Source organism: Tachyglossus aculeatus, chromosome 12 (genome assembly GCF_015852505.1).
Source record: "Tachyglossus aculeatus isolate mTacAcu1 chromosome 12, mTacAcu1.pri, whole genome shotgun sequence".
NCBI lineage: Eukaryota > Metazoa > Chordata > Mammalia > Monotremata > Tachyglossidae > Tachyglossus > Tachyglossus aculeatus.
In genome coordinates this window covers 23464838-23487917 of record NC_052077.1, presented here as the reverse complement: position 1 = coordinate 23487917, position 23080 = coordinate 23464838, and the positions used below count along the sequence as shown (strand labels likewise).

At 42.7% G+C, this 23080-nt stretch overlaps 1 long non-coding RNA gene across 1 annotated transcript; it reads right to left on the bottom strand.

Moving 5' to 3' along the window:
- Nucleotides 1–206: 206 nt before the first annotated feature.
- Nucleotides 207–15653, bottom strand: LOC119935784. The gene is made up of 4 exons (XR_005453442.1): nucleotides 15466–15653; nucleotides 9247–9385; nucleotides 8584–8681; nucleotides 207–456 (listed from the first exon to the last, which is right to left on the bottom strand). It is a non-coding gene; the product is annotated as an uncharacterized LOC119935784 (long non-coding RNA).
- Nucleotides 15654–23080: the final 7427 nt, after the last annotated feature.

Here is a 23080-nt window from a genome sequence, read left to right as displayed (position 1 = left end):
AACCTGGTCAATGCCAATTACACGGTGTTGGTGTGCTCGGCAGTTTGCTGGCATGTCCTGAAAGTATGGGAAAATGTCTTAGAGATCCTTAAGCTGTTTCCTGCACTGCTGGTAGGAAATAGACTATGAGAAATTCGATGAAAGGAGACCGGGAAAATAAAATTGCACACCTGTCAAGCCACATTGATCCTTTATTTAATCGCATATGGAGTCTTGCAGTCTAGACGATAAAACTATGGTGGTCACTAGCAAGGACAGAGGAACAAGAATGGACAAATGAATTATGGATCATTCACATTCTTGCCTCTTGGCCCAGACTGGACGGTATTGTGAATTCAGTTCCATCCTGTTTCCAGTAATATCGCTTCCAAAGGCTAAATGACCTAATCAGCTGCTTTTGACTACTTGGAAGATACCAACGTGAAGTGTTTCATAGACTTGGGAGCATCCATGAAGCTATTATGAGGGAAGAAAAGATTACACCTTAATACATTTGCAACTTGGAAAAAAATGGAGGTTTTAATTTTCCAACATGAATTACCCACCAAGTTTCTCACCCATTTCTCATTTCATCTTTATCTCTTGCCTTCCTATTCCTTGCCAACATTTTCCTTTTTAGCACTGCTTTTCTAATCTCATCAATTGTATTTGAGTGCTTACTCTGTGCTCTACTAAGCACTGTACTAGGCCTTGGGACAGTACCAGACAATGGAATTACCAGACCAGTTCCCTGCCCATAACGAATAATTTTTCCCTCTTTTTTCCCCTTCATTCCTTTTCCCCAGGTATTTGTCTCACCACCCCCTCCTGTAGAGCCCCTGCTGTGTTAGAGAGTATTTAAGAAATTAACACCTCTGTTCCATGTGTATTCTTAAATAAGAGAGTACTTGCTTAACCACTTGAGCAAATATGCTGTTCAACTTAAAGTTACTTATAAAATGGAAGACAGTACAAACCCCAGGTGGCCTGTTTATTTAGGGCAGATGTGTAGATCCTCTTGGACACACTCTGCCATTTGGGAAGGACATAAAATGCATAGCAACCTTACAAATAAGTTCAAGAAAGTTTTGATCCTGAAATATGTTTTCTAGTCTGCAACATTTTCCTCAGCCTTTTCAAGATTTACTAGTAGCAATCTATTGATGTAAACAGAACAAATGTTGAAGTGCAATGCCATAACTATGGGCCAGATTTTCTATTTTTAATAAGATTCAAATCCAGTATATCCATTTTTTCAGGCTCTTGACCAATCTCCTGTGCTAAATTAATAATAATAATAATTGTAGTATTTTAAGCACTTACTGTATGCTAAGCACTGTACTAAGCACTGGGATAGATACAAGACAATCAGGTCAGACACGGTTCCTGTTCCACATGAGGTTCACATTCTAAGTAAGAGGGAGGACAGGTATTGAATCCCCATTTTACAGATGAGGAAACTGAGGCACAGAGAAGTAAAATGATTTGTTTTCGAGAGAATAATGGAACTAGGGGATACATTGAGTATTGGATAGGTAGGCAGAAAATCACAGTTACCTTCTGGGCAAAGCTGCGATTGGCGAATCCTGCCCACAAAGTGTAGAAATCAACCAGTTAATGATATTTATGAAGTGCTTACTACATGCGGAGCACTGTAGTAAATGCCTGGTAGGGTGCAATACAACAGAGTTGGTAGGTACCCTGCCCACAGCGAGCTTGCAGCCTAGATGGGGAGATGGAGACTAAAAATATGGATATGTACATAAGCGTTGCGGTGTTGAGGATGGGCTGAATATCAAATGCTTAAAAGGTCCAGCACTTAGAACAGTGCTTTGCACGTAGTAAGCGCTTAACAAATGCCATTATTACTATTACTATTACAGGGCTAAGTGCAAAGGCAATGCAGAAGGGTGATGGAGCAGGGAAAATGAAGGCTTAGTCTAGGAAGGCCTCTTGGAGGAGATGTGATTTATGTACGGTTTTGAAGGTGAGGAGAGTGGTGGTCCATTGAATATGATGGGAGAGAGCGCTCCAGGCCAGTGGGGAGGATGTGAATATGGGTTCAGTGGAGAGATAGATGACATAAAGGTACAGTGAGTAGGTTGGAGTTGAAGAAGCCAAGTGTATGGGCTCAGTTATACTAGAAAATCAGCAAGATAAGGTGCGAAGGGGCAAACAATGCGTGCTTTAAAACTGATGGTTAGTTAGGGTGTTTCTGTTAGATGTGACAGTGGATGGGCAGCCACTGGAGATTCTTGAGAATTGAGAAGATGTGGACAGAATGTTTTTTTAAAAACAATGATCCGGGCAGCAGAGTGATGTAAGGGCTGGAGTGGGGAGAAATAGGAGAAAGGGAAGTCAGCGAGGAGGCTGATGCAATAGTCAGCTGGAATAGGTTAAGTGCCTGAATCAGCATAGTAGTAGTTTGGATGATGAGGAAAGGATGGATTTTAGTGATTTTATGAAGGTAGAACTAACAGGATTTGGTGACAGATTGAATATGTGGCTTGTATGAGAGAGATGAGTCAAAGGTAATGTCCCAATTACAGGTTGGTGAGTTGGGGAGGATAGTAGTATTATCTACAGGGATGGGGAGGGCTCGAGAGCACAGAGTTTGCATAGGAAAATGAGGTCTTCTGTTTTGGACATGTTAAGTTTGAGGTGTCAGTGGGACATCCAAATAGAGATGTCCTGAAGGCAGGAGGGGAGCCCACTCCAAGATACCCCTTTAACGCAGCTATTTTTGTTGACAGGGCGAGCTGGGGAGAAATGCAGAAATCATTTCCGGTTCTGTAGCTCTTCACATCACTCTCCTACATCTGCAGACTCCAGCAGGAAAGGTCTCTGCTCCCAGAACAGCCCATGGAACAGGGCAGTGATGTGCCTGGAAACCTTTGTCAGTCCTACCCATTTTCTTAACTCTGAAAGCTAGGCCCAGCTTCTGCCAGGAAGCAAAGTCATCCCCTCTGGGCTCAGCAAAGGACCTTCACAAAATGGCGGCCATTGCTTGAAATATTAAATCATTTTGGTAAAATTCACTGAGGTAAAAATCAATTCTTAATAGTAGAAAAGGGGTATTCTCAAATCAAATAAGGAAGCAGTGCAGCCTAGTGGGTAGAGCACAGGCCTGGGATTAAACCTGGGTTTTAATCCCGACTCCTCCACTTGTCTGCTGTGTAAACTTGGGTCAGTCACTTAACTTCTCTGGGCCTCAGTTACCTCATCTGTAAAATGGGGATTAAAACCTGTGTCCAACCTGATAATCTTGTATTCATTCATCATTCATTCAATCGTATTTATTGAGTGCTTACTGTGTACAGAGCACTGTACTAAGAGCTTGGGAAGTACAAGTTGGCAACATATAGAGACGGTCCCTACCCAACAGCGGGCTCACAGTCTAGAAGGGGGAGACAGACAACAAAACAAAACATATTAACAAAATAAAATAAATAGAATAAATATGTACAAATAAAAAAAATAAATAGAGTAATAAATGCGTACAAACATATATACACATATACAGGTGCTGCGGGGAAGGGAAGGAGGTAAGGTGGGGGGGATGGGGAGGGGGAGAAGGGGGAGAGGAAGGAGGGGGAATAGATATCTACCCCAGCACTTAGAGCGGTGCTTGGTACATAGGAAGCATTTTACAAATACCATTAAAAAAATACCCCAAATTATTTCCAAGAATCTCTTGCTAATAGGAATTCTATAATTTGTCAATTTGTGAGAAAAAATAATGGTTCATCTTGTAAGCACTATCTAGGTCAGGCACCAAAAAGCTCTAAGGAAAAAGAGAGAAAGTAAATTGGAAATTCTGTTTAAGTAAAACAATAAACTATTAATGAGGGTCTTTTTTGCTGGGGGGGGGCGGTGGGGGGAATGTATCCCATCAGTAAAATATATATATTTCATATCACTGCTTCTAAGTAAGTCCTTTTTCCAACTACTAAGCTCCAGACTTCTTGAAAACAGATTTGAATTGTTCTCTCCCAAGGTCTTAATACATTGCTCTGGATACAGTAGCACTCGGTAAATAGCCCTGTTTGATTGATTTCATGTATTTAAATGCAGAGAAATATTGCCTGAAAATGGATGTGTGGCCAGTTCTTATTTTCTCCATCCCAGTTAAATCTACTTTCATCCCAGACCAACACAAAGTTAGATGTTAGAATACTATCTCATAATGATTTAAATTTATAAACATGGGGAAAGTAAATTTTCTTATTATTATAAAATTAAAATTACCTGAGGTTGGAGTTCTACTTCTGATTGTCTACTTATAAGCTCAACTGAAGTCCCAACTGAAACAGTTTAAAAGTGTTTCCTTAACCGACAAATTCAAGGTAATGTTGACCTCTCAGCCAAATTAGACTGTTCTTTCCTTTCTAGCCTTTACATTGTAACATATGCATATTTCCCCTTGGAAATAGCCAGGATTCTAAACTTCCAGGTTTGAGTAAATTTCCTGGACCAAGCCACTCTCCCGTTAGGCTTGTGCTTCTTCATGTAAGGTCTTTGATCTAAGGTATAAAAAATCCTTCTCAAAAATCAGAACAGAACTCACTCTCATTTTAGAGATGAAAAACTAGGACAAAGGAACATCAGTAGAAAGAGAAGCCATTGGGTCTAATGTCTAGAAATGCAAACCATGTCTTCTTTGTTTGAAGGTAATTTTATTTTAAAGGGTTCCAATGAATCCTTCTAATTATCTACACCCTGGACTGGAAGGGAAGTGCTGTTTCTCAGTTCTTGCCTGACTCTGTTCCATTTACCCACCTCATGCAAGCACCAGGGCCTAATTGCAGTTTAGCTTTCTGTAGGCAATGCAAACTAAGTTGCAAGGAAGAAGGTATTTTTAAGGAGAGCATAAGGAGTAAATAACAGTTGAGGGCAAAGCACATCCCAAATGTAAAATACTGAATACAAGCCAAGTGGGAGAAGGCAGGAGGAACTACTTCAAAAAATAAAGTCATACATGGGATATAAAATGAACAGTTATTCACCCACAGTCAATTAGAGAAGAATAGCTCATATTTGTGGGCAGTTGTGTAGAAAAACCCAGCTGTTCTGTAGGCTGGCATCTCACAAAGATGACTGAAAGAGGGCAATGTGGCGGTTCCTGTTTCTTTGCAATTGAGAGACTCCCTCACACAGTTCCTAGGGTTCGCTTGCCCAGGGAGAAAATGAGCCTCAGTATTATTCTTGATTTCTGAGGTTCCCACACAACGAGGAATAATTAGTGGCATTCTGTAAACAAAAGAATGGGGCTAGTCACATAGTTCTGAACTGACATTTTGCAATTAGGGACTGGATTTAATTAAGAGAAGTCCACCTGGCTTCCAGAAGGATTTTATGAAGTAGACTTTACACTGTTAGGGTTGACACCATATGTCCTGATGCAACCTCATTATTCTTTGCTCCACTCTCTTCAGAGTTTATAGGGGAAGGTAAAGGCCTGAGGGGACAGAAAACTCAGATTGAGGCAGTGGAACTATTAATTCTAAATGACCACACAGGAGACCACACTCTCCTCAGTTGATTCTTAAGAATCAACTGAACTTTCTAGAAGGTAGGAAGATTATATGTGGGAAAAGGAGCGGGGATTGGAGGGGAAGAAAGGGAATGGGAAGAAGAGAAGAGAATGAAGTAAGGGAAGAGGAGGGAGGAAACTCTCAACCCCACTGAGAGTTGGGAGTTGGATCAGTGGAGTTTAGGAGTCCCTGCACTGGCAGTGTCTGGCTCCTAGTTGGGGGAGATTAAGGACCAAGAGCAACCCCTCTGAGAAGCAGTATGGCCTTGTGGATAGAGCATGGGGCTGGGAGTCAGAAAGATCTGGGTTCTAATCCCAGCTCCTCTATTTGTCTGCTGTGCAACCTTGGGCAAGTCACTTAACTTCTCTGGGCCTCACTTACTTCATCTGTAAAATGGGGATTAAGACTGGGAGCCCCACGTGAGACAGGGACTGTGTCCGACCTGATTACCTTGTACTTACCTAATTGCTTGCCAGACACAGAATAAGTGCTTAACAAATCCCATAAAAAAAAAAAAAAAACCTCAGTCACCACTCGATCACAATCATACCTACATTGCTGTCTTCCAAGTCCCAGGTTTGGGCTACATTAAAAAGTTATTAAACTGTTTTGGGGAAAAGGGAACTCACACCACAGCTTAGCAACATGAACCTTTATCAATTCAACCCTTCCATAATTTCAGTTCCTTTGCTTTCAAAGATGGTCAATATAGCTAAACTTCACTGAAGGGTGTGTTGTGAGAGTGAAAGAGAGAGAGAGAGAGGAAGGTGGAAAGAAATTGAGGGAGGGAAGACAAATGGAGAAATAGGAAGGGAAAATTAAAGACAAGTTGGTTTACAATTAGTAATATGTAAGAGATATGACAGGTGACTCTCTGCTTCTCGAGCACCCACTCCTGTGAAAGGTGGCTTGAAATAACTAAGTTATGGATTGCAAACAGATTCCACACGCACAGAAGCCAAGCTCACTACTACTCAAATTCGCTGGGATGGTCATATGAGAGAGATGGATATTGCCAGGATACTACAGCCAATGCATCCAAGAAGGACAATCCCAAATGGAGCGTACAGCAGAAACGCTTCAGGGGCACACAGAAGCAGTATCTGCAACTGTGTAAGAGTCGCAAGTAGCTTAAAAGCCACGGTGGCAAACAGCTCACTGCAGCATGCCATTTAGCAGACAGGCTGCAAGCCCTCCTAGTTGGGTGACACAGAAGGAAAGCCACAGACAGAGGAATGATCTACAACAGTAGAAGAAGACACTAATTACAGAGATTAACACAAGCGGATTTTTTTTTGACCACCATAATTTTGTTTTATCACTGAAAAACTATTGTTTTGATGATGAATAGGCACAAATACATTATCACTCTTTTCTTTTTATATTTCTTTCAAAGTAATGTTTTGGGGCTTTTTTAGTTCACTCCATTTGGGAAGCATCCAAAAGGCTACGGTGAGTTAGATTCAGAGGAGATATTCCAGTTAATTTTCCTTTTGGAAGAGTGCTAACAGTTCCTGTGGGAAAAAAGCTTCCTTGCTGATGCCAGTGATCAGCTTCCTGATACTGTTCCAAAGTGGTGGAAGCAAGGTCCTGTGGGAGTGATGGCAGTCCCTCGGTGGCCACTGTACCTATCCCTAGCTGGCTCAGTTACGGTCTACCAGGGCACTCATGAAGTAGAGGAATCATTCATCGCTCACACTTGTGCATAGAGGAGCAGAGAGAGAGGAAAGAGAGAGAGAAAAAAAAAGAAAAAGAAAATCTGCTGTCCTCATTTAAGCCCAGTATCACGGACTGGCTCCCAGTTCTTACACTGGTGGATTCAGGGGCCAACTAGAATATCTAGATCTTAGTCTCAGCTTTTCTACTGGTTAAACATGACCTCAATCAAGTCACGTTATCCCTTGGGTGACTCATTTTCTCATCCTGTAATATGGAGATAATTCTGTCACCCATCTATCTGTAATAATAAATTTCCACCTAGAAAGTACTTGGGGACCATTATGGCTGATATTCCTTTTTCAAAGGACTGTGTGTTGTTTTTTTGGTAAATGTATCTCATTTACTCTGGTGCATTATTTGCACCCTTTATAAAATAATTTTAGCTTCTATTCTCAGCATGCTTTGAGGCCCCAACTGCCAGAGAAGCCCTCTTTGGCCTTTAATCAGGGGTATCATTCCCCATATTTTCAGCAGGATGGCAGTTTAGACATGTGGCTCCTGTAGGAATTGGGTAGCTAATTTCCCTCATACCAGATTCAAAACGAACTCTATTGTGTGACTTAAGGCCACCCAATACTGCTTTTCTGGGTAGGTTGTTCAGAAACCCTCAAGACAAAAAATGGCTGTGACAAAGCAATACAAGATTTTTGTGAAGAACCCCCATAAACTCTAAAAAAGAATTCTGCAAACTAAAGCAGCACCTTTACAGGGGTAATAAAATATATTCATTATAATTGTGAAAAAATGGCTGCTTTTTTAAAAATGATATTTGTTAAGCATTTACTATGTGCCATGCAGTGTACTAAGCACAGGATAGATAAAAAGTAATCAGGTTGGACACAGTCCGTATCTCATAGAGGGCTCATAGTCTTAATTCCCATTTTACAATGGATCTAATCCTTGGGCAGGTGACAGGAGAGAGGGGGTAGGAAAGATTACCAAAGATGTTTTCTTTTTTCCATCCTGAAATTATCTAAATAACAGATCACCAGATCCTCTGAGTTACTATGAAAAAATAATTTCCTTGTGATTAAAAAACAATAGACAAAAATAAACATAAATACATGGGCATGATTTGTAAAAAAAAATGGAATCTAATGAATGCATGATGAACATGAGTTTAATTTTCACAAAGGTATATTAGGCCTTAAATATCTAGGTTTAAAATTCTGTGTCCTGTTTTATGAAGCATTATACTTTTGCTGACTACATACTTGCGCTTACATGTTTTTTATTTTTTGGCTCACTGGAGCAAGCAGTCAGCTTTTACTTCAATCCTGAGGGATATCAGATTTCAACTCATGTTGTTCTACTCTCAGATACTTACCTAGTGGGTTATTAGAATTCATACCTTCCATTTGATTTTCTTCTCTCCGCAGTTGCTTCTAATATCACTTTTCTTTCGCTGGTTGTCAACGTCCCAGGAAAAACCTCAAATTCTCGCTCCAGCTGTGTGAAGGCAAATAGAAAAACTTGTCCGCTAACAGAGTCACAACGCTATTCAGTTTAATTGTGGCTTTAGTCTATCCTGGTGATAAAGGTGCCATTTCATTTTTAATTGTATAAATTTATCGTGCTTCCCTGAGGTTGGATTTGGGGCTGGTTTAATTATTTTGGGCGATACTCCAGTTGTGAGTCTAGCGAGGTCTCCTGTTAATGAGGAGGCAGCAATGCAGCTCCAAACATTCCACTGCTACTGATCCAGAGCATGTGTTATCACATCCCACTGTAAACTGACCCCAAATCCCTGCCAGCAGGGCACAGCCTGTGTCCCGACAAACAGTGAATTAGGAGTCGGCGAGTGGGGAGTGGAAGGGGGTGGAAGGGAGTGGTGATGAGGTGATTGATACTTTAAGATTGGGACTGAAGGGCAAGTCATTTTGTTTGCCCCATAGTTTCGTGGACAGGGTAGGGCAGGAAGCTAGAATGAGCATTCTCCACTCCTGTCTCATGGTTGGGAGGCACTGGAGCTTGCCAAAATGGCAACGCAGCCCCAGTCCCAGCTCTCCCGTACTTCCAGCTGCATCCCAGTTGGCATTCCCACTGGCTGCTGTGGTCCTGGTTCATGCCACCTTTGGGGGCAGACCTGGCAGTGGGTTAGAGAAGAAGAACAGATGGATCACTCTGCCTCTGTCCCTGCCGGCCTGTCTCTGCTGAAAGAGAGGGAGGGAGGGAGGGAGGAAGGGAGGGAAGGAAGGAGGGAGCAAAGAAGGGAGGGAAGGAAGGAGGGAGGGAAGAAGGGAGGGAAGGAAGGAGGGAGCAAAGAAGGGAGGGAAGGAAGGAGGGAGCGAAGAAGGGAGGGAGAGAAGGAAGGAGGGAGGGAAAGAGATTATTATGGTATTTGTTAAGTAATTACTATGCGTCAAGCACTGTTCTAAGCATTAGGGTAGATAGTGTTCCTATTTATATATCTATATCTATATATTTATATATATATATACACTTTGCTATTTAATTTGGCCACTCTAGTTGTAAAAATGTTTACTTGTGTGTTCCATATGAGCTTCTTCTGGGCATGGAATGTGTCTCTTCTTTACTCTGTACTTTCCCAAGCTGAGAAAACTGATTTGCTCAAGGTCACATAGCAGACAAGTGGTGAGGCTGGGATTAGAACCCAGGTCCTCTGACTCCCGGGCAAGCATCATTTCCACTGGATCACACTGCTGGGAAAATCCAAGACTTGCTAAATCAATCTAGACTCGTTGATATTCTTACCCAGATTTATAATGGTATTTTTTAAGTGCTTGCTATATGCCAGGCACTGTACTAAGCACTGAGATCTGTAAATAGGGAAGACGCTCTATACCTTAGAAAGAGCACATCTCAACTCAGGAAACCCCTTGATGGCCTTGGGTTTTTCTCTTTTTTTATTGCCACTTAAAACCCTGAGTGGAATTTGAGGTTCAGGAAATAAGTCATGGGAAGAAGAATACTTTAAGATGACTCTTGTCAGGGGATGGGTGAGTGATGTAAATTCAAATACCAGTCAGTTCCTTTCCCTTGAAACCTAAAAGTCATCTTGGGAAGTAGCATTTAAAAGCTGCAAACCTTTTAGAAATCCCCTAGAATTGCCACAGGAATGAATTCCTAGCTCAGCACTTAGGCTGCCTGGTGACAAAACCAAGTCCCAACCAGCCAATCATTTACAATCTCCTCCTGTCCTGCGCTACCTGGATTCAACCTTTGTTCAATCATCATAGGAACAAGCCCTTGCAGTTGGCCTTTTTCATTCATTGAATCGTATTTACTGAGTGCTTACTGTGTGCAGAGCACTGTATTAAGCGCTTGGGAAGGGCAAGTCGGCAACATATAGAGACGGTCCCTACCCATACAAGTATCTCCTGCTTGAATCCTCTCTATTGATGACTGAGGGGATGACAATGCTCCTCTGGTAGCTTGGCATTGGGATATAATGGTGACTCCAGGGAACCACCCCTGGCAATCACCAAGACTATGCTTGTATGTAACTCTGAGTTGCCATGGTGATGTGGAGCTTGTTGCTCTAGTCTGGCCTGGCTATCTATCAGAGAAGCTGTGTGGCTCAGTGGAAAGAGCCCAGTCTTTGGAGTCAGAGGTCACGGGTTCGAATCCTGGCTCTGCCACTTGTCAGCTGTGTGACTTTGGGCAAGTCACTTAACTTCTCTGCACCTCAGTTACCTCATCTGTAAAATGGGGATTAAGACTGTAAGCCCCCTGTGGAACAACCTGATTACCTTGTATCCTCCCCAGCGCTTAGAACAGTGCTTTGCACATAGTAAGCGCTTAACAAATACCATCATCACCATTATTATTATTATTATTATTATTATTATTATTATTATTATTACACTCTATCCATCCATCTGGCCCCTCTTCCTCCCAACAGTCCCTAGGAAGTGGCTTTGTTCATTCAATCATAGTTACTGAGCGCTTACTGTGCCAAGAGCACTGTACTAAGCGCTTGGAAAGTACAATTCACATAATGAATCAGTGGTATTTATTGAGCACTTACTATGTGAAGAGCACTTAGGAAAGTATAATACAACAGAATCAGTTGACAGTTCCCTGCTTGAAAGTGGATTATTATTTAGGCATTATGAAACCGGAGTCAGCAGACCTTCAAATGTACTTTTAGTGTATTCATTATGTGTTGTCAATGTAAGCTTTGAATCGAATGTGATGGAAGAATTCAGGAATGTTCTGCTGACAGCATGCTTCTACCTGGACAAACCGCAATGTGGTTTCAGAAAAAAATGGTTGTGAGCTTGTGTGCAGCGTTGGTCCAGTGCTCTGAACACAGTAAGGGCTCAATCAGTAGTATTTATCAAAAGCTTACTGTATGCAGACCACTGTCCTAAACGCTTGGAAGAGTACAATACAACAGATTTAGCAGAGTCCACATTGAGTTTGCATTCTAGAGAAGAGCATTGATTCATTGATCGGTCAAGGTGTGCCTTCTGTATAGTGAGGTTTCCTTAATGTGGAATTAGGTGAGAATGTAACTCCCACCTTGTAGAAAAAATGAGAGTATCTGAAAGAGTGCAAGTATCATCTGAGACAGGAGTGACTTCACACAGATTTGCTCAAGTTTTGTTTGTTGTGTCACAGCAGGTCTGTTTGCAGCGGGGAAAAGAAACAGTTTTGGGTTCTTGCATACCTAGGTCAAGTCTAAGGGGTCATTAGCTCTCTTCCTCCCTTCAAAGCCCTACTGAGAGAGCTCACCTCCTCCAGGAGGCCTTCCCAGACTGAGCCCCCTCCTTCCTCTCCACCTCTTCACCCTCCCCATCCCCCCCCACCTTACCTCCTTCTCCTCCCCACAGCACCTGTATATATGTATATATGTATATATGTTTGTACATATTTATTACTCTATTTATTTATTTTACTTGTACATATTTATTCTATTAATTTTATTTTGTTAATATGTTTTGTTTTGTTGTCTGTCTCCCCCTTCTAGACTGTGAGCCCACTGTTGGGTAGGGACCATCTGTATATGTTGCCAACTTGTACTTCCTAAGCACTTAGTACAGTGCTCTGCACACAGTTAGTGCTCAATAAATACGATTGAATGAATGAATGAATCATCCTTTACCCTGTTTTAGAAATGGTTAGCTTGGGAGAAGAAGCTTATGTTTCCCAACATGTTTCCAGATTGGCATTTTCGTCTTGCTGATGTATGCTATTGTGTGACCACTTGCAGAGGAGAAAATGGTTTAAATAAGCAAGGCCTGGCATTATTAAAAAGAAAAAACTCCTACCCAATTGGCTAGCGATTCAAATATGATTTACTGAGCAATCTATCGGGGATCGGTTTGAAACATTTAAACCCAGGACCAGCTATTTCTACTTTAGGGGGAAGATAAATATGGTGGCAACAATAACCGAAAGCAGTAATAAACTAAGACTATTTCGAGGGAAAATTTTCCTGCACCTCCTAAAAAGTATAAGACCAGCCACACAAGGTCTTAATTATGCAGTAACAGAACAGCAGCTTTTCTGAGTCACAGGACATAAGTCATTGAAGTACGCACTCTGACTCTTTAGCTTCTAATTGTGACAGCTCAAATCCTTACTTAGAACAAATCTTATGCTTAATATTTTGCTTGAAGAATGATTTTACCCAAGGGAAACAAGGCAGAGTTCCTTCTGTTCTCCCAAATCTAGAGCTCTGCTTGAATGTGTGTGGTATCGTACCTCGCTTGTTTCTCTCAATGGCAGATCTACACAGGGGAAAGTGAAAGACCATTTGAATTTTTAAAACCCTGAAATCCCCTGTTTTTAACCATGAAAATTTTCATAGCTTTGTTCTTAAAGAAGCAATGTAGAGTTTAAAATAGAACCATGGTTCACCTATTTTTGGACTACTGTTTGCAATTCTAGTAGCCATAAAAGGAACAAGAAAGTACTAGAAAAGGGACAGAGAGCAATTAAAATAATCAAGGGGATGGAGCATCTCATTCATTCATTCATTCAATCGTATTTACTGAGCTCTTGCTGTGTGCAGATCACTGTACCAGCACTATTCCAGAGCACTCTGGAAAGATGAAGGCTGAAAAGGAATAGCTTTAAAGTTGATAAACGATAAAGGTGACCAGGGCAAACACAAGATTGTTGTTCACTAAATCACACAACTCCATGACTGAGGGCACCCGCTGAAGTTGAAGGTGGTAGGGTTAAGACAAAGGAAACAGTTCCTCAGAGTGGCTGGCAAACATATGGAATTCGTTACAACAGGAAGTGAAGCAGGCCAGAGACGTCATTAGGTTGAAGGAAGATTTGGATAAATTTGTGGATGAGAGGGCCATAGTGAGTTTCTATAAGGAAAGTTAGAGAAGCAGCATGGTCTAACAGAATATAGGCCTGGGAATCAGAGGACTTGAGTTCTAACACCGGCTTTGCCAACTGCTTGCTGTGGGACTTTGGGCAAATGTATTCACTGTTCTGTGCCTCAGTTTCCTCATCTGTAAAATAGGGATGCAATACCTCTTCTCCCTCCTACATTGTGAGTCCCATGTGGACTCACCTGATTAACTTGTGTTAACTTGTGAGAAGCAGCATGGCTCAGTGGAAAGAGCCTGGGCTTGGGAGTCAGAGGTCATGGGTTCAAATCCCGGCTCTGCCAATTGCCAGCTGTGTGACTTTGGGCAAGTCACTTAACTTCCCCCTTTTAGACTGTGAGCCCACTGTTGGGTAGGGACTGTCTCTATATGTTGCCATCTTGTACTTCCCAAGTGCTTAGTACAGTGCTCTGCACACAGTAAGCACTCAATAAATATGATTGATTGATTGCTTGATTGATTCTCTGGGCCTCAGTTCCCTCATCTGTCAAATGGGGATTAAGACCGTGAGCCCCCCGTGGGACAACCTGATCACCTTGTAACCTCCTCAGTGCTTAGAACAGTGCTTTGCACACAGTAAGCACTTAACAAATGCCATCATTATTTATTATTATCCCAATGCTTAGAACAGTGCTTGACACATAGTAAGTGCTTAATAAATGCCATTATTACTATCAGATTGTTAGATGGTATGGTCGAAGATTTTTTATCTGATCACCTGGGGGAGTGGGAGGTGCCATGTATTCTCCCAAGCAATTCAGTATAGTGCTCTCCTCACAGTAAAATCTCAATAAATATCATTGATTGATTTTGTCAAAAATTCTAGGAAACTAAGAGCCAAAGCTAACCATCAGGAAACTTGGAATAATCAGTAGATGAAGTGCTTCTGAAAGCCCCAGGTAGATCTGCCTGGAGCAAAGGAACAGAATAGGGAACTCTGGCTCAGACTAAGGCTAGAAGACTTTGATCTGAAACTGCTGATGGATGATGACATAGAGTAGAAACAGCAAAACCTGCCTAAGGCAGTCCTGCTAGAGTTGATGGAGAACATCCTTGAGGAATCAGGTTAGCTTGAAGGTGGAGGAAAGAGATGTCGGTGTGGAGAGGTTGTTCACTGGTTGGCTGAGCTGAAGTTGTTTACTAATTAGATGACCAAAGAGTTTATGCAAAAGCCCCAAGGGACCTGTTTCCCCATCTAGGGGGTGACCTTGTAAAAGAGAACTCTAAAGCTCTACCGATATAACTGCAATAATGCTACAATATAACCCTGCTTCATTTTACTCTCCTAAGTGCATAGTACAGTGCTCTGCACACAGTAAGTACTCAGTAAATATGATTGATTGATTACCAGCTATTAGAGTTTTCTGGGTAGCACAGAGTTTACTGAATATCTCCAAAGTGGGGTTTTTTTAAATGGTATTTGTTAAGCTAAGTGCTTACTATGTGCTAGGAACTGTACTAAGTACTGAGGACAAGGCCTGTGTCCAACTTGATTAACTTGTATCAACCCCAGTTCTTAGAACAGTACTTGACATATATTAAGCCCTTAACAAATACAATAATGATAATAGTAATACAGATCTAAATCCACAAGCATTGCAAAGGGGAGAGCAGGTAGGAGAAATAAGGGTTTAGTGAAGGAAGGCTACTTGGAAGAGAAGTGATTTCAGGAGGGCTCTGAAGGTGGGGAGAGGTGAGGACTGTTGGATACGATATGGGTGGGAATTCCAGACCAGAAGGAGGATGTGGGTGAGAGTCCACAATGAGAAGGACGAGATCAAGGTACAGTGAGTAGGTTGGCATTTAGAGGAGCAAAGTTTGTAGGGTGGGTTGTAGTAGGAGATGAGCAAGGTGAGGTAAGAGGGGGAGAGCTGTTTGAATGTCTATTCATTCAGTCGTATTTATTTAGCACTTACTGTATGTAAAACACTGTGTCCACATGAGCAGGTGTCCCCACCAGGTCGGGGGATGGGGATTAGCCTCTCCCACAGTTTTCTGAGCTGGATTCCTAGACTTGTTCTGCCCAGATCTCTGATGAGACCTGAGTTTCAAATGGGGACTGAAAAATTCTTAAATGATGATTTTCTGGCCTAATAATCACATGAATAATAATTATGATTTTTGTTACGTCTATGTGCCAAGCACTATACTAAGTGCTGGGGTAAATATAAGATAATCAAGTTGGATACAGTCCCTGTGCCACACAGGGTTCACAGTATAAGTAGGAAGGAGTAGGATTTAATCCCCATTTTACAGATGAGGTTACTGAGGCCCAGAGAATTTAAGTGATTTGCCTAAGGTCCCACAGCAGGAATGTGGCAGAACTGGCATTAACACTCAGGTCCTCTGATTCCCAGGCCTGTGCTCTTTCCACTAGGCTACGCTGCTTTTCTGTTCTCATAGATGGGGCAGGTCCATTGCTATTTACTAGGCAATAGAAGTTAATTTTCCGCCAAGCTAAATTGCAATAAAAACAGTTTTCCCTTCCCCTCCACCAAAAGTCCCCACAGTGCACTTCCCTCAGGCACCCTCCAGAATTTGAGGCATGACTGCTAGGAGCTCCGGAGGAGGCTGATGTCCGGGGCCAATGCAGGTCAGCGCTTCTCTCCCTTCCTGCCTCCCACTAAGGTGGGCAGGCCCTCCTGGGAAGGAAACAAGTTTCCAAATAAACAACATCTTTCAGATCCAGATCCAGATTCAGATTTACCAGATAAACAAGACCAGGGAAGAGAAATAGGAGAGTAGCAATTTATGAATTTCAGATTTTTGCCCATTTGCTAACCAGGTAACTGCAAAATACTAACCATCTACCTGCTTTTGAGTGATGAGTTATATTGAGCTAAGCATCTATATCTGAATCTCTGGAAGGGACTAGGGAAAGAGACTGTTTGCCCCAGTAGCTCTCTCCCTTGACATTAATTTGTAGTTTTGTAGATGGCTTTTTTTCCCCAATCTCTTTCCAAGGACTCCATATGGCCACAAACCCTCCCTTTCCCTTGGATTTAAAAGAGTCTCAAACACTGGCAGAGACTGGTTTCCAGGGTTCAGAGAAGGGTCAGAGAAACATGTGCCTTCCAGGATTCTTTCCCTCCCTGTCAATGGGAAGCCTGGAAGTTGTTTTTTATATTTTAAAGAACATTTCTATTTTGATGCTGCAAGAACCCAGCAAGGGGTTCTTATAAGTGTCAAATCTCAGAAAACAGATAAGGTTTCCTGATTTTCCTTTTAATTAATGCATTTTCTGTGGCTATCTGCAGAGTCCAGAATGAATTGATTTCATGGATACTTTGCTTTATGGTGCAATTACATGCCAGCCACTTATTGCCCCAGAACAATGTTCTTAGAGCTGAAACGCTAAATTGGTCCTCACACCACAGGTAAATAGAGACCAACTATTCTTCCCTCTAGAAGGGAGAGTGCTGCCATCTGGTTCATCTGTGGACAATCTTTTTGCCTTTCATTCATTCAATTGTTTTTATTGAGTACTTACTGTGTTCAGAGCACTGTACTAAGTGCTTGAGAAGTACAATATAGCAATAAAAAGAGACAATCCCTACTGCCTTGCAGATGATTCATAGATTGTGGCATTTCTAAAGCACTCACTATGTGCCAAGCAAAGCAGTGTGACAGTGGAAAGACTGTGAGCCCAATGTTGGGTAGGGACTGTCTCTATATGTTGCCAATTTGTACTTCCCAAGCGCTTAGTACAGTGCTCTGCACATAGTAAGCGCTCAATAAATATGATTGATGATGATGGAAAGAGCATGGGCTTGGGAGTCAGAGGGCATGGGTTCTAATCCTGGCTCCACCACTTGTTAACCTTTTGACTTTGGGCAAGTCTCTTAACTTCTCTGTGCCTCAGTTACCTCACCTGTGAAATGGGGATTAAGACTGTGAGCCCAATGTGGGACAACCTGATAACTTTGTATCTATCGCAGTGCTTAGAACAGTGCTTGGCACATCATAAGCGCTTAACAACTACCATCATCGTTATTATTATTATTACTAAGCACTGGGTTAGATCCAAAATGATTAGGTCAGACATAGTGTAAATAAGATGAGGAACAGGTACTGAGTCCCCAATTATAGGTGAGGAAACTGAGGCAAAGAAAACTTAAGTGTCTTGCTCGAGGTCACACATCAGGCGAGTGGCAGAGCCAGAATTAGAACCCATGTCCTCTGACTTCTAGGCCTGTGCATTTTCCACTAGGCCACGTTGCTTCTCAGACGGTTCCCATGAGATGCTGCATTGGAAGAATGGGCAGGGGAGTGAAGGCGACGGAGCATGTATATAGTACACACTTCCTCTGTCCCCGGCTCCCCATCCGACCTGTTGTAGCTGCAGAAACAAGCACTGCTGGAGTGGAAATGCAGGCCCTGTGAGAGGGGACTGACTCACCCAACCCACCTCCACAGCTTCAGCATCTCCCACTACCACTACCTGGCCCCTTTAATACCTTTAATAATAATAATAATATACTCATTATGAACTTACTATGTCCCAAGCAGTGTTCTAAGCACTGGGGCAGATACAAGTTCATCAGTCCCTATCCCACATGGGGCTCACACTTTTCCCCACTTTACAGATGAGGTAACTGAGGCACAGAGAAGTTAAGTGACTGCCCAAGGTCACAACAGACATGTGGCAGAGCTGGGATTAGACCCACGTCCTTCTGACTCTCAGGACTATGCGCTATCCACTAAACTATGCTGCTTTACGATCCCCAGCACACAAAGTTCCAAAATGGTAAATGTCTACCAATTTATTCCCTCCCTTCAATCAATCAGTGGTATTTATTAAGTGCTTACTATGTGTACAGCACTGTACTAAGCACTTGGGAAGTGCTGTGGGGCTGGGGGTGGGTGAATATCAAATGCTTAAAGGGTACAGATTTAAGGGCAAGGGCAATGCAGAAGGGAGAGAATAGGGGAAATGAGCACTTAGGGAATGTCTCTTGGAGAAGATGTGATTTTAAAAAGGCTTTGGAGGTGGGGAGAGTGTTGATTTCCTGTATATGAGGGGAAGGAGTTCCAATAGGATGTGGGCAAGTCATCGGCGGTGAGATAGATGAAATAGAGGTACTATGAGTAGATTGGCATTAGAGAAGCAAAAGATGTGGAATGGGCTCTAGTAGATGAAAAGGCCTTCCCCATTTACCTTTGAGAGGGCGGTTTCTGTGGCATGAAGGGGATGAAAGCCAGATAGGAGGGGGTCAAGGAGAGAATTGGAGGAGAGGAACGTGTGCCAGTGGGTGCAGACAACTCGCTCAAGTAGTTTGGAGAGGAATGGTAGGAGGGAGATGGGGTGATACTGGAGGGAGCCATAATGTTAAGGGAGGGATTTTTTTAGGATAGGAAAGACATTGGCATGCTTGAAAACAGTGGGGAAGAAGCCTTTGGAGAGCAAACAGTTGAAGATGGAAGTTAGGGAGAGAAGTAGAGAAGGGGCAAGAGTTTCGAAAAAGTGTGAAGGGATGGGGTCAGTTGCACAGGTAGAGGGTGTGGATTTTGAGAGAAGGCAGGAGATCTCCTCTCCATTCAAACCACTACCTTGCTAGTTCAATCTCTCATCCTAAACCGACTGGATTACTGCATCAGCCTCCTCTCTGATCTCCCATCCTCCTGTTTCTCCCTGCTTCAGTCTATACTTCACGCTCCTGCCTGGATCATCTTTGTGCAGAAATGCTCTGGGCATGTTACTCCCCTCCTCAAAAATCTCCAGTGGCTACCAGTAAACCTACGCATCAAGCAAAAACTCCTCACTCTCGGCTTCAAGGCTGTCCATCACCTCGCCCACTCCTACCTCACCTCCCTTCTCTCCTTCTACAGCCCAGCCCACACCCTCTGCTCCTCTGCTGCTGCAAACCTCCTCACTGTGCCTCATTCTCGCCTGTCCCACCGTTGACCCCCGGCCCACATCCTCCCCCTGGCCTGGAAAGCCCCCCATCTGCACAACTGCCAAACTAGCTCTCTTCCTCCCTTCAAAGCCCTACTGAGAGCTCACCTCCTCCAGGAGGCCTTCCCAGACTGAGCTTCCTTTTTCCTCTCCTCCTCCCCATTCTCACCGCCCTACCTCCATCCCCTCCCCATAGCACCTGCATATGTTTGTATAGATTTATTACTCTATTTATTTTATTTGCACATATTTAATATTCTATTTATTTTGTTAATGATGTGCATCTAGCTTTATTTCTATTTATTCTGATGACTTGACACCTGTCCACATGTTTTGTTTTGTTGTCTGTCTCTCCCTTCTAGACTGTGAGCCCGTTGTTGGGTAGGGACCATCTCTATATGTTGCCAGCTTGTACTTCCCAAGCACTTAGTACAGTGCTTTGCACATAGTAAGTGCTCAATAAATACGATTGAATGAATGAATGAATGAATCTATCTCACTTGAGGATGACACAACAAAAATGGACCCAGATTTCCCCTGCAATGGTTTAGATGGAAAATCTTGGAGAGCAGTTTGGCCTAGTGGAAAGAGGATGGGCCTCATTTCCCTTACTCACCCTTCCCTCTGGGTTGCCTATGCACTCCATTCTGTACCCCTTCAGCACTTAAGTACATATCCATCTATAATTTATTTTAATGTCAGTCTCCCCTTCTAAATTATAAACTCCTTGTGGGCGGGGATCATGTCTACCAACTCCACTGTATGGTAGTCTCCCAAGTATTTAGTTCAATGTTCTAAGTCCTCAACAAGTACCATGGTTGTTTGATCGAGTCAGAGGACCTGGGTTTTAATCCCAACTCTGCTATTTGCCTGCAGGGTGATCTTGGGCAAGTCACTTAACTTCTCTGTTCCTCAGTTTCCTCACATATCTAAAGTGGGGATTAAATATCTGTACTCCCTCCCCCTTATATCAGGAGCCCCATGTGGCACGGGGATAATGTCTGTTATGAGCCACTAAATTGTAAAGCTCCTCAAGGGAAGGAATCATTTCTACCAACTGTTCCAAGTGCTTAGTAATAGTAATAATAATAACTGTGGTATTTGTTAAGTGCTTACTTCGTGCCAGGCACTGTATTAAGTGCCGGGGTAGATACAAGTTAATTGTGTTGGACAAAATCCCTGTCCTACATTGGGCTCACAGTCTTAATCAACAAATTGTTAGAAGAGTGATTAAGAGGGATGAATGGCCTGATGCAAATGAGAGAATGTGTTAAAACCCGGCCCGTGTAAATGACTGGCAGTCATATGTAGACGGCTTAGTATGTGGACTGCACATACTCTGTGCCTGGACCGGTGGTTGTGTAGTGAGCCCACAACAAGCTGCCTTACTAGTGACTGTTTGTGAGCCCTTTTCCTCTGCTCCTCCTCCCCTCCCCACTGCCCCTACTCCCTTCCTCTGCTCTACCCTCCTCCCTGCCCCACAGCACTTGTGCATATTTGTACATATTTGTCATTCTATTTATTTTATTAATGATGTGTATATATCTATAATTCTACTTATCTACTTTGACGCTATTGATGCCTGCCTACTTGTTTTGTTTTGTTGTCTGTCTCCCCCCTTCTAGACTGTGAGCCCGTTGTTGGGTAGGGATTGTATCCATCTGTTGCCGAATTGTACTTTCCAAGTGCTTAGTACAGTGCTCTGCACACAGTAAGCACTCAATAAATACGATTGAATGAATGAATGAATAATCTCCATTTTATAGATGAGGTAACAAGGCACAGTGAAGTGAAGTGACTTATCCAAGGCCATACAGCAGACAAGTGAAGGAACACCTTATCTATTTATTTATTTATTTATTTTACTTGTACATATTTATTCTATTTATTTTATTTTGTTAGTATGTTTGGTTTTGTTCTCTGTCTCCCCCTTTTAGACTGTGAGCCCACTGTTGGGTAGGGACTGTCTCTATATGTTGCCAACTTGTATTTCCCAAGCGCTTAGTACAGTGCTCTGCACACAGTAAGCGCTCAATAAATACGACTGATTGATTGACTTCGAGGCCTGTGCTCTCTCCACTAGCCCACGCTTCTTCCCCAGACACTGTATAGTACAGTGCTCTATATATGATGAGCACTCAGTAAATACCCCAGCACTTAGTATGGAGCTTGGCACATAGTAAGTGCTTAACAAATACCACAATTATTAATGACAAGAGCTTAGTACAGTGCTCTGCACACCAGTAAGCGCTCAATAAATACAACCGAATTAATGTGGCTGTTCCACACCTTGATATGAAGAAGCAGATTTTGCTGTAGCACTTGCTCTTTGGGGAATCATTTTGGAATGGGGAAAAAAATGACAGTATTTTCCCCTGCTCTACAATGAATCTCCAAAGGGTATGACATGGGATAACGCAAAATCTTCCTCCCCAAATCCAAGAGGCCTATATTATTTATTCACTTTCCCTTAATCAAATGACTCAAGGCCTGTTCGCCAACCAGAGACCAATGATGATTGCAGACATTTCCTGGATCCAAAAGGTTACCCTTAAATACAGGTCAGAAAAATCCCTGTTTTGCTTCTAGGAAGGGCTGCATTGTAATTTTGCAGGCAGGGGTGAGGGAAGCAATGTGCCCTGGTAGAAAGAGCACAAGCCTGGGAGTCAGAGGACCTGGGTTCAAATCCCACTCCACGACTTGCCTGCTGTGTGATTTTGGGCAAGTCACTTTATTTCCTCTTGCCTCATTTTCTTAACTGTAAAATGGGGATTCAATATCTGTTCTCCCTCCTATTTAGGCTGCGAGCCCCATGACCAACCTGATTGATTTGTATCTACTCCATCACTTTGAGCAGTTCTTGACACACAAGTAAGTGCTTAACAAATACCATTAAAAGAATCTCACTTCATCCTCTGCAAACATGTCTGTCCCAAGACCTAGGCTGCTGTTCATTGCTTGCTGATATTTCTTGCTGAAGGAGAGAATCAGTCACTCATTCAATCAAAGGTATTTAATGAGTGTTTACCCTGTGCAGAGCACTGTTCTAAGAGTGTAGGAGAGTACGATGCAACTGAGTTGGTATGCACATTTCCTACCCACAAAGAGCTTACAGTCTAGTGAGAGCAGGGTAATGGGGTGGCATTAGCAGGACTGCATGCCCTCCGAGACTGACCCAGGAGCCAACCCCTAACTCACCACACCCTCAGAAAAACTTAAAGACTCTTCCTAGAGAGATCCAAGTGGGACAGGTTTCACTCTGAATAAGCAAATCTGAGTAGAGATTTTTTTTCTCCCTTTCTGTGAATGAGAGGACAAAGCCATTTAGGAAGTGACAACTTCCATAAGATTCCCTCCCTAATTCTCTCACCTCCCCCAGCCAGAGCAAATGGAGACACCATCTTCCTTGGGGATGAAAAGGAAGGGTAATGTTGGCATTTCGGTTTGTTTTCACAGGAAACTGGAGACTGGATCAGGTAATCAATTTTCACCAGCCGAACACTTGGCTCATTTCTAGGGAATCCACCAACCTCATTCCTAGAGCCTAGGGCAAGGTCCATGGATTTAGATTAGCTTGTCATGGATATGTCTCACTGCTGTTTCATTCCAGGAATCTGACAATGCTTCAGGTCCCA